General features: G+C 33.8%; 1 pseudogene; it reads right to left on the minus strand.

Annotated features, from left to right (window-relative positions):
- Positions 1–363: 363 nt before the first annotated feature.
- LOC134265302 (ubiquitin carboxyl-terminal hydrolase 34-like) lies at positions 364–9113 on the minus strand (annotated as a pseudogene).
- Positions 9114–10208: the final 1095 nt, after the last annotated feature.

Consider the following 10208-nt stretch of genomic DNA (forward strand, 5'->3'; position numbering starts at 1 on the left):
TTGCAGATTTTTTTTCAAAAATAGAAGCGAATCACTTTCAATAAGTCCTGATTGTAGACTTGCTTTAGGCAGCTCTTTTACTGTCTTATCTAAATTTATGCCTTTTTCCGTCTTTTTTTCAGGAGAATTCATAAATACACTGTACATGTATGAAAAGCCCAGAGCAACAGATTTTAAATTTCTGTCACAAACTGCCTGTAGTACATGTGCACCTAAGAGTGTGGGTAAAAACTTCTCTACTGACTTCTCTACTACATGTACTTCTACTGACTTCAATTTCCACCAAGTTTAGAAGTTTTGACAGACTTATTTTTAAAACATAAATCTTATTTTCTTATCTTTCTAAAGTGAATAACCCAGATATTTGATCTTTGTGGTTTTTAATTTATAATTAAGATTTGTCTTGGGCTGATATGAAATAATCCAAGCAAAATATAATGTATATTATTGTTGAGTATCTGGCAGTGATATCACATTGCACATACTAAAATCAGCACTGACACCAACTCCTGTCTCCATTTCTATACAAAAAAGATAATTATTTGATTTATAGTATTAGAACTTGGTTAAATTATATAAAAAAAAATTGGAACAAGTTTTCTCATTCAACCTTGTATTCTCTAATCAATAATCATTTATACCTGTAGAATATGTCAAGAACACCTAAGTAAATGCACAAGTCACAATTTATAGACAGGACAGATGTCTTCAAACAATTCATACTGTGTAAGAGAGGAATTTATGCAGGGTCGCTGTTTAACAAGTATGGTGCAGATGCATTTTTTAACTGAACAATCTGTAAATTTGATTGCAAATTGAATTTATGTCCGATACATATACCAGTAACATTCATGTATTTGAGCATACACATAAAGTCCTTAAAACATGTCTCTCTTTCATGGAATTTGCAATCAATTAATTCATGATTTAAAATACTACAAGTCCTCAAAAACAACAGCTTTCACTTCCTTCACACACATTCTTTACAGTAATTTTCAGGCAGTGATATCTAAAGTTTATGTTTCCTCATTGTTTCTTTTCAATCAATGCAAACAAGCTTTCGATATGTTTGGCAACAATATCCACCATTGTGGCATTTTTCCTTCGTGGAGTTTCTTCACACACGGCAGACTCAGCATTCTGTCCTTGACCTGAGGTACAAGGTTCTTCCTCCTTGACCTCTTTGACCTCTGGTTTGTCTGTCTGTTCTTGGCTAGGTTCTGCTTTGTTTTGACTAGTGTCACTACCACTCTTGTTGTTGGTCTCAGAAACTTCTCCTTGGGACTTTTCTGCTTTTGGGTCTTTAGACTGATCCTCAGACTTTGAAACTTTGGTCTCTTTTTCATCACCTTCTTCATCCTTACTTATTCATCTCTTCTTAGAAGGTGTTTCTGAAAGTGTAAAGTGAGTTTTCACTGTTAAGTGTTTTCCAAAAGTTTGTTTTATAAAATTTAGATCTGCATTAAATGTACTATAAAACACTCAAATCAAAATGAAATGTTCCATCAAACAGCATTTATTTACTAATTTGTCAAATCTTGCCAATTTATTGGAAATATAAATTTTTATATTCAATTGGTTTTATTTGACTATTGATACTCTACTAATTGTGCAAAAATGTAACACGTTTCATGAAAATGTGACCCAAGGTGAGATTCATGACTGGGTGCATACTACAGTTGAACTTCAGTCTCTCAAACTTTGATACCTTGAATACCATGGATATGTCGAAGTGATGTGGAATTCTCAACTACGTATTCTAAAAGTATTTTACCCTTGATATCTCAAATCCTCTGCTATCTCGAAGTTTTATCTCATCCCATCTGGTTTGAGATAACAAAGTTTGACTGTATTTCATTCAGATTTAGAAAAATTTTCTGTGACTGAGAAGGATTGATCCATTTTGCCTAATTAAATCAGATGTAAAGGTTCTTGGCAGTTAATCCGGTAGAAATTTAATCTGCAGTATTCGAGGACATGAATTTAAGAAAAGAAGTGAGGGATAGGGGTTTCAAAGTTAAAGTGGTATACAATTTACAAACAAGTTTTTTTGCTGTTTATTAACTGCTTGCTGTCAACATATGTTTTAAGCATTCATATTCTTGCTGTCAGAAAATATTACCTTGCTCTTTAACATCCTCTTTTTCACTCTGACTTGGGTCAGAAGTTGACCTTTTGAGGGAATTCTGGGATTGATGAGCATTCTCCTGTTGTTTTTGGTGGTCACGACAAACTTGTAGAATGTAATGAAGGCTGTCTTCCAGCAAAGGATTTAGTTTTTTGGGTGGTTGGACAGAAAATATCAATAGCATAGCTCTCAAGTCCTGTCAAATTCAACAATTTAAGAAAGTTTAGAAGCATTCAAATACTTGCAAGGAAATAAAACTGTCCTAGCATCATTCCACTGTATAATTGCCAAATCATTTTATGACAAATAAATAATTGCATATTATGTAAACAATACAGCTCATGCACAGTAAGACTACCTACCCCATTTACCCTCTGACAAATGCTTGTCAGTTCTTTCTCATAACGAACATTTTCAATGGCCGCTTTCTCTGCTGTAACAGATGCTACAAGGCTGTCCAGTAGGGATCTCCCTTGATCACTCAAAACTTGCTGATGAACCTACAGTAAGAAATCAAAGATTTAACTTAATATTTGGGCCAGGTTTTTGAATCACAATTGATCTAAGCTTTTGTTGTTATTATTTACAGCAACCACTGAGTTATAAAAGGAATTTTTCGAAGTCCAAGTGGAATAACTTTACCCAAAATGACTCAATCGTACCCAAAACAACACCTGACCTAGATATTCTTATGTTAAAACTGTATATCAAATTTCATTTGAATATGTGCAACCTCTGCAAAGAAAATGAATGGAAAATGATGGTGGACCAACAGACAGCATCAAAGCAATATGCCCTCCCTTTTTCGAAGCGGGGTGTAAATACATCAGTACACTTGAGATGATTAGATAATATTCTGATTTCTGCCTGTTGAACTTTATATCTAAGGGAGTGTATTTTAAATTAAAGATATGAAATAAGTTTACCTTTGGAAAAAAGTTGCAGAAGAACTAGTAGATATTATGGTTGTTAAGAGACAACCTCTCATCAAGTAATACTGAGTCCACATATTCAATAAAGTAGCTACAATTACATAAAGTCCTGATACAGGACCGGTCAACCTGCAACAGAAAAAAGACTCACAGTAGACACAGGTCAAACAGCATTAATTAAGGATACAATCAACATTTTTTCCGTCATCAATGCAAGTAGCAAAATAAAAAACCTTTGTCGCAATCTATTTTCTTTATTATTAATTCACTTATTTTTAAAAGAATGTAGTTTTTCTTTATTCTTGTGTAACTTACCTCAGAATGATAGATTTCAAACCATAACTTTGCAAAATATGGGGACCCTCAATGGCAACCATAGCACCTACAATAAGTTTATACAAAGTCATACCAAATAACGGGCTTGACAACCTCTGAAAACATTTACTCTACATATATAATATATGCAATTTCTCATCTGTTCAAAACTTGCTAATGATAGTCCAAAAGGAAAGCCAGTGTAAGACCATGTGCTGTTGCAAAACTGTGAAACAATACATAAAAATTTATCACAGAGTACTTTTTACATGTACCTCTTTTGAACCTCTCTTTTAATCCACTAAATTACCAGTACATACTTAGGTTTATTATAGGTTCTGAAAGACTTTGGTGATTAACAGCTACTCGGCAGATAAGATCCACCAACATGTGATACGGGGTGAAAAACTCCGCTAAAGCAGCATCATACATCTCATCAACACCCTGTAAAATAAGTGTAACAAGATTTAACCACTCTAAAGTGGATTGAATCACATGTATGTAGTATTATTTTTGTTAGAGTAATATTCCAAATCTAACAAACTGATCAAACATGTTCTAAATAATGTTATCGTAAATCAAACAGAAGAAGGATCTTGGATTGCATTGACAAACACACATCATGAGGACCCAAAACTTAATAAATTCATGATTTGCTGGTTTTTAGGATTCACCAACATGTATATATATACTTGTAAATAAATAACTGTTGATAGTAGTGTACCTTGGTAGCCTCTATCTGACTAGAATGTAACATCATGTTGAACTGCGGGCGTGGGGGACGGATGTTAGATTTGGGACCTATCGGCTTCTGACCTCTTCTGGGAAAATATGGCCCGGGAGAAGATACTGAAAATTCATAAAAATTCACATTACAAACATACCAAGCTAAATGTATTAGTACCTATAGACACAGTATCTATAACACCTTCTCAAAATAATGCCCTACAGGTTCTTCAATACACTGCTTTTTATATCAATACAACAATTAAATACATGCATATAAATCGAAAAGTCTTCAAGTTTAAATATGACTGTTATTTTCTAACTTACATGTAAATAACTTTAACATACATGTATGAAAGAAGTTACTTATATGTTACTTAAAAATCCTTAAACAAAAGCCAACAGGGTTTTGATTAAAACAAAAAATTATTAAATGCTGATAAAATAATTTACCTGGGATGTTGCTTTCTTGGAAAGCTAGATGAACTTGTGTAAGAACAGGAACTATTGTGTGAACACATTCACTCTGATAAGTAAGCACCATTTCACGCAAAACATCTACAAGTAACATAGATATAAATCATATTAACAGTACATCTTACTTTAACACCATTCTCAAATTACTATACAAACTTTATATAAATAGAGGGACAAAAAAATATGATAAACAGGATTCTGTTAACCCTGTTTTAATGTGGTTTCCCAATTTTTAAGGACAAAAATCATAGCTTTATAGGTAATATGAATAAAATTAAAGCTGACATGAACTCTTAAAAAGCCATCATTTTTCATCTTTGTACGACTTACTACATTCCTGTACACCTTTGTCCGCCATATTTCTTCGATTCCGCCATATTTAATTGAAAATTTTTGGTCACCTGTACCTGCTATATATAGCCTTGTACGATTGCTTCACTTGAGTGATTTTCTAGCCTGACTGTCGACATGTACACATCTCCGATAACAAAGTTTTTAGAAGTCCACAAACTGAACAAATACATGTTTGAAAAGTAAAAAATTCAACAAAAAATAGAACTATACCGAGAATTAAATTATTTTTGAATGCATTTGCTGCAATATAGAAAATAAACTAACACGGAATACATACATGTACACCAAACACCCACGCAGGTCGAGAAAACGCGTCAAACGCAGTGATAAAACCATTTACCTGACTACTGCTATCGTTACAGGGATGTGCACATGTCGAAAGAATTATCCTATTTTACTTTTATTGAAAAATGCATCTCAGAAGTCATGTAATCCATTGCTAACTCAACAGTAAAAGATGCTTGGACACACGTGGCCCCTGCCGATCATTTTATTTCGTCAGGGAAAATATCAAAGGTTGAAAGCTCAGTGGGGTTGATTGAAAAAAAAATGCAAGTATTTTTTTTCAAAAATAAACATTACTCTTGTCTGTACATGTTGTAAATAAACTTTACGATTAAGTACATGGTTTAACTTCATCAAATTCATTAAAAAGCAGGCATTATTACGAATCATTCACCTTTTGAAGATAATATCCCGTGATATGAAGGGGGGGGGTGTAATAAAACATGCATAACACTCTCATGAAAATAATGTAAGAAAAACGTCTGAAACAGATTGGATTTCTTTATGATCAATTATCATCAAATAAATACTGTTTATTGGATTTATTAGACCTAATATGATTTGATTTAAAGTTATTTATAATTTTATGCACTATGAAAGAAAAAGTGAGCACGTTCACATACCCCACGCTCCCCCAAAAGTCGAAGTGCTGAAATTCCCAGAAAAAAATAATGGAATCGCAATTTCCTTGTAATATGAACATCTATACACATTGTGTCCTAAATGTCTGCAAAGTTTTACGAAATTGTATGCAGCGGTTTATGAGGAGTTGCGCTGACAAACCGCTCACCTCTATATTCAAGATATGGCCAAAATCTAAATGTAAAAGTGCGGAAATTCCCGAAAAATAAAGAATTCGAAATTTCCTGGTGATGAGCAAATCTACACACACATTGTCTCCTATAAATATCTCCAAAGTTCGACAAAACTCTGTGCAGTGGTTTATGAGAAGTTGCGCTGACCAAAAAAAAAAAAAAAAAAAAAAAAAAAAATCACTGACTGGTCAAAAACAATATACCTCACGCCTGGGGTATAATAAACGAGTTTGATTCTTTGGTACAATGATAATGAAAATAGAATTTAATGTGAATTAAATTTCTAGACATAAATAATTAATGATTAATAGAAAAAGCATATAGGAAGAGAGCGTAAACTCCTCATGAGAATTCCACATTCTACCTTAAACTAGCTTTTTAAAAATTCTCTTGTCTGTTGTCCAAGTTCGACAAATACGTTTGAGGAGGTATTCGAGAAAGTTCCCAATGTTCCTATTCCTGTGATGTATATTTCACGTTTATTATATCCCCCGCCAGAAAAGTGGGAGGTTACATAGTAATCGTTATGTCCGTCCGTCCGTCCGTATGTTACGCTTTGGGGTACCAAACTCTTATTCGCAAATCCTCTTATACCACTTAGAGAAATTTAATGAAACTGTCAAAGAATCTTAAGTTTATTACATATTACCATTATGGACCTCCTATTTTACTTTTTGATCTGACACGTATGGGTTTAGCGAAATATGGACTTTGCCATTATAACCACATGGGAGGCAAGGGGTATCATTTAGTGAGCTCATTGCTCATAATACATTTACGTCTAGTTTCTCTTTCAATTTGGGCGTTTGGGTTAATTTCCTGTCCAAAGTAAAATTATTATTCAATTTATGAAGCTTCGACATCCCGCCTGAAAAAAAAAAATCCTTGATCTGTCCTAAGGCATAATAAATGGTACAGCACAAAGTGCGTAGGATTTTATACCTATCATCGCCCCAACAGGTGGTTACAGACAGAAAGAGAGAGAGAGTTCAATATACAAAAGAATAAATAATAATAATCCGTGTTCAACCAGTGTCAAGTATCCCTACCCTAGCTTTTAAAATTATCTCCCAAATTTACCTAAAGGAATTATTTATATATAAAAAAAAATACCGGTACCTAGACAGGGATACTGAAATCTCGAAATACTTCCTGTAACAACATAATTATAAAACAGTTACATTCCTCAAAATGCACATACTTTGTGGTCGGAGTGACACATTTCAAGAAAAAAATCCCAAAACTGAATTCGGCAGAAATCTATGTCTTCCAAGAATATTTAAATAACGGTCATGTCAATTATTTTTGTATGCCCCCCCCCCCCGTCCAAAAAATCAAATGCCTAAATGTCAATCTGAACTGGGGATGACCTTTCTCCGTGTGTGTGTGTGTGTGTGTGTGTTAAAGAATGTATAGATGTACACATAAAAATTTGTATTCTGGTTAATTTCTTGTAAGATCTGAAGTAAATTATTGCCGTACATCAAATTACTTGGTTTAGATTTGAGATTAGTACTAAATAATCAGTTATAATTGACAAATGAATTTTGCGACGCAAATCAACTGCAGACTATATACATGACTTTGTATAAAATGTATGTTAGAACTACATGTAGATAAACAATTCACAATTATAGCTTATGAACATCAGTTATAATATCCCCCCCTTTCAGCCGCGCAAATACCATAACTTCTCTTTCCACTTGTGATATTTTCCCTGGCCAAAATCTGATCGGCACGAACTAAGTGTATCGACATGCTAGTGTGTACGGAGAAATGACAGTGTGTTTACTATTGAGCTTTTATGGAGTTTATTTCTTTTTTGTGATGCATATTTCAATAAATGGAATTCAGGGTGTATATCACTTGACTTGTGTACATCTTCGAACCGATGCAGTAACCTTATTACCAGGATGGGTACGTTTACAGCGTTCGAGGCGTTTTCTCGATATGCATCAATTGCATAGGACCTGCAAATCAAAGACGTTGGTTGTTTTGTTCCATTCAAATGATATAATTTTCAAAATGTATTTGCAAACTTTACTGCTTTTTATTTCAAGTTTATTCTGCATAAATTGGCGCATTGTAAAAATACGTACTCATGCATCTAAATTTCTCTTCCAAACTTGCATTTTTTTTTCTTTTGATTCAAATCAATAATCATTCAAAAATATGATTATTATGTTGTTTATTTTGTTTTTGAAATGTCTTGATCACCTCATGTGTTCTCATATGCTTTACCATCGGAGATGTGCACAAGTCGAAATCATTCAAGTGTAACGAGCGCATTGGGGTATACATCGTTACAATGAGACAAGGTATCTGAAAGAAATATGGCGGAATACGGCTATAGTTGGTATGAAACAAGTCGTACATAGATGAAAATGTTGCGTTTTTAAGACTTCATGTCAGCTTTAAGCTCTATTCTAAGCTAATGGTTAAGAGTCTACATATAAGTATTTACCTATAGCACTGTTTCTGATTTCTGGGGGTGTGTAAGAATTCAGTAAGGTCAGTATATGTATTTATTACCTATAGCGCTGGTTCCGATTTCTGGGGGTGTGTAAGAATTCAGTAAGGTCAGTAACTTCTTTGTGAAGTCCATTCTCTCTTTCCAGTTCTGCAGGACAGTGTTCATGTCGTTGGAGGCTGAACCTGGTAGAATTAAAACCATCCAAACATTGTATGATACATAAGGTATGTGAACCACATAATATATTATACAGGTACTATTTGTACTACATTTTGCCTGAATCTGTTACATGTAAAATCCTGATAAATATAGGATTTTCCATGATTTGTTGTTGGATATGAGTTTTATCCGAGTTTTGTGTTTTTTATCCCCGAGCCTTGGGAAAACATACAATGAGTTAGATAAAAGTCATATCCAACTATAAATCATGGGAGATTCTTTTTATCCCATGTTACTTGTTTTACTCGTTTTCTTGGCCTACCTTTGCGTTCGTGAAAATATAGAGCTACTTTTAGAACAGGAAGGAGAATCCCCAGCAGTTCCACAATGTCTCCTGTCACATGACAAGCCGTGGCCTCATGGTACATGGCATGGAGTGTGTTAAAGGCCTAGAAAAAAAAAGTTTTATATATACAGTTAGAAGCAATAGACATCTGTATCACACAATTCATCTTAAGTTCTGGTTAGTGTCTGATGGATGAAATACAATGAAACAGAAAAACCAGAAGTCTCTCACGAGACTGAAGCTCTACTGGTTTTTACTTAAAGCAAAGGAAGAGGAGAGTACTTAAGCAGTTGGGAATTGAAACTTTACACTAGCAAAAAAGAGAATAATGATCCTTGAATAAGTCTCTTTATGTTCTTAGTGTAGTCTACTTGCATGCCACATTATATTATAATCAGACTAAAACTGTATTTGAAGTAGCATTTTGAGAGTAACAGAAATTGCTATCTTTATTAACCAAGGTAATAATGTTCATTGAAGTCAAAAACAGATATGAAGAATTCTGTACCTTAGTGTAGTCTACTTGTGTGCCAAGTTATATTGAAATCATACCAAAACTGTAGGAGGAGTAGCATTTTGAAAGAATTTTACAGAAATTTCTATTTTTAGTAACAACGTCAACACTGTTCGTCGAAATCAAAAACCGATACACAGAATTATGTATCTTAGTGTAGTCTACTTGTGTGCCAAGTTATATTGAAATCAGACTAAATTTGTAGGAGGAGTAGCATTTTGAAAGAATTTCATAGAAATTTCTTTTTTTAGTAACAACGCCAACACTGTTCGTCGAAATCAAAAACCGGTACACAGAATTATGTATATTAGTGTAGTCTACTTTATATATGCCAAGTTATATTGAAATCATACCAAAACTGTAGGAGGAGTAGCATTTTGAAAGAATTTCACAGAAATTTCTATTTTTAGTAACCATGGCAACACTGTTCATCGAAATCAAAAACCGATGCACAGAATTATGTATCTTATTGTAGTCTACTTGTGTGCCAAGTTATACTGAAATCATACCAAAACTGTAGGAGGAGTAGCATTTTGAAAAATTGTTTACAGACAGACAGACAGACAGACAGACAGACGGCCGGACGCCGGACGCATTACCATCGCATAAGCTCTTCTGGTCTCTGACCAGTAGAGCTAAAAATACCATATAATAACTTAAATATAATATCACAAACTAGATGTG

The sequence above is a fragment of the Saccostrea cucullata genome, unplaced genomic scaffold (genome assembly GCF_032062105.1).
Source record: "Saccostrea cucullata isolate Sc308-1 unplaced genomic scaffold, CSIRO_AGI_Scuc_v1 ctg10789, whole genome shotgun sequence".
Taxonomy (NCBI): Eukaryota; Metazoa; Mollusca; class Bivalvia; order Ostreida; family Ostreidae; genus Saccostrea; species Saccostrea cuccullata.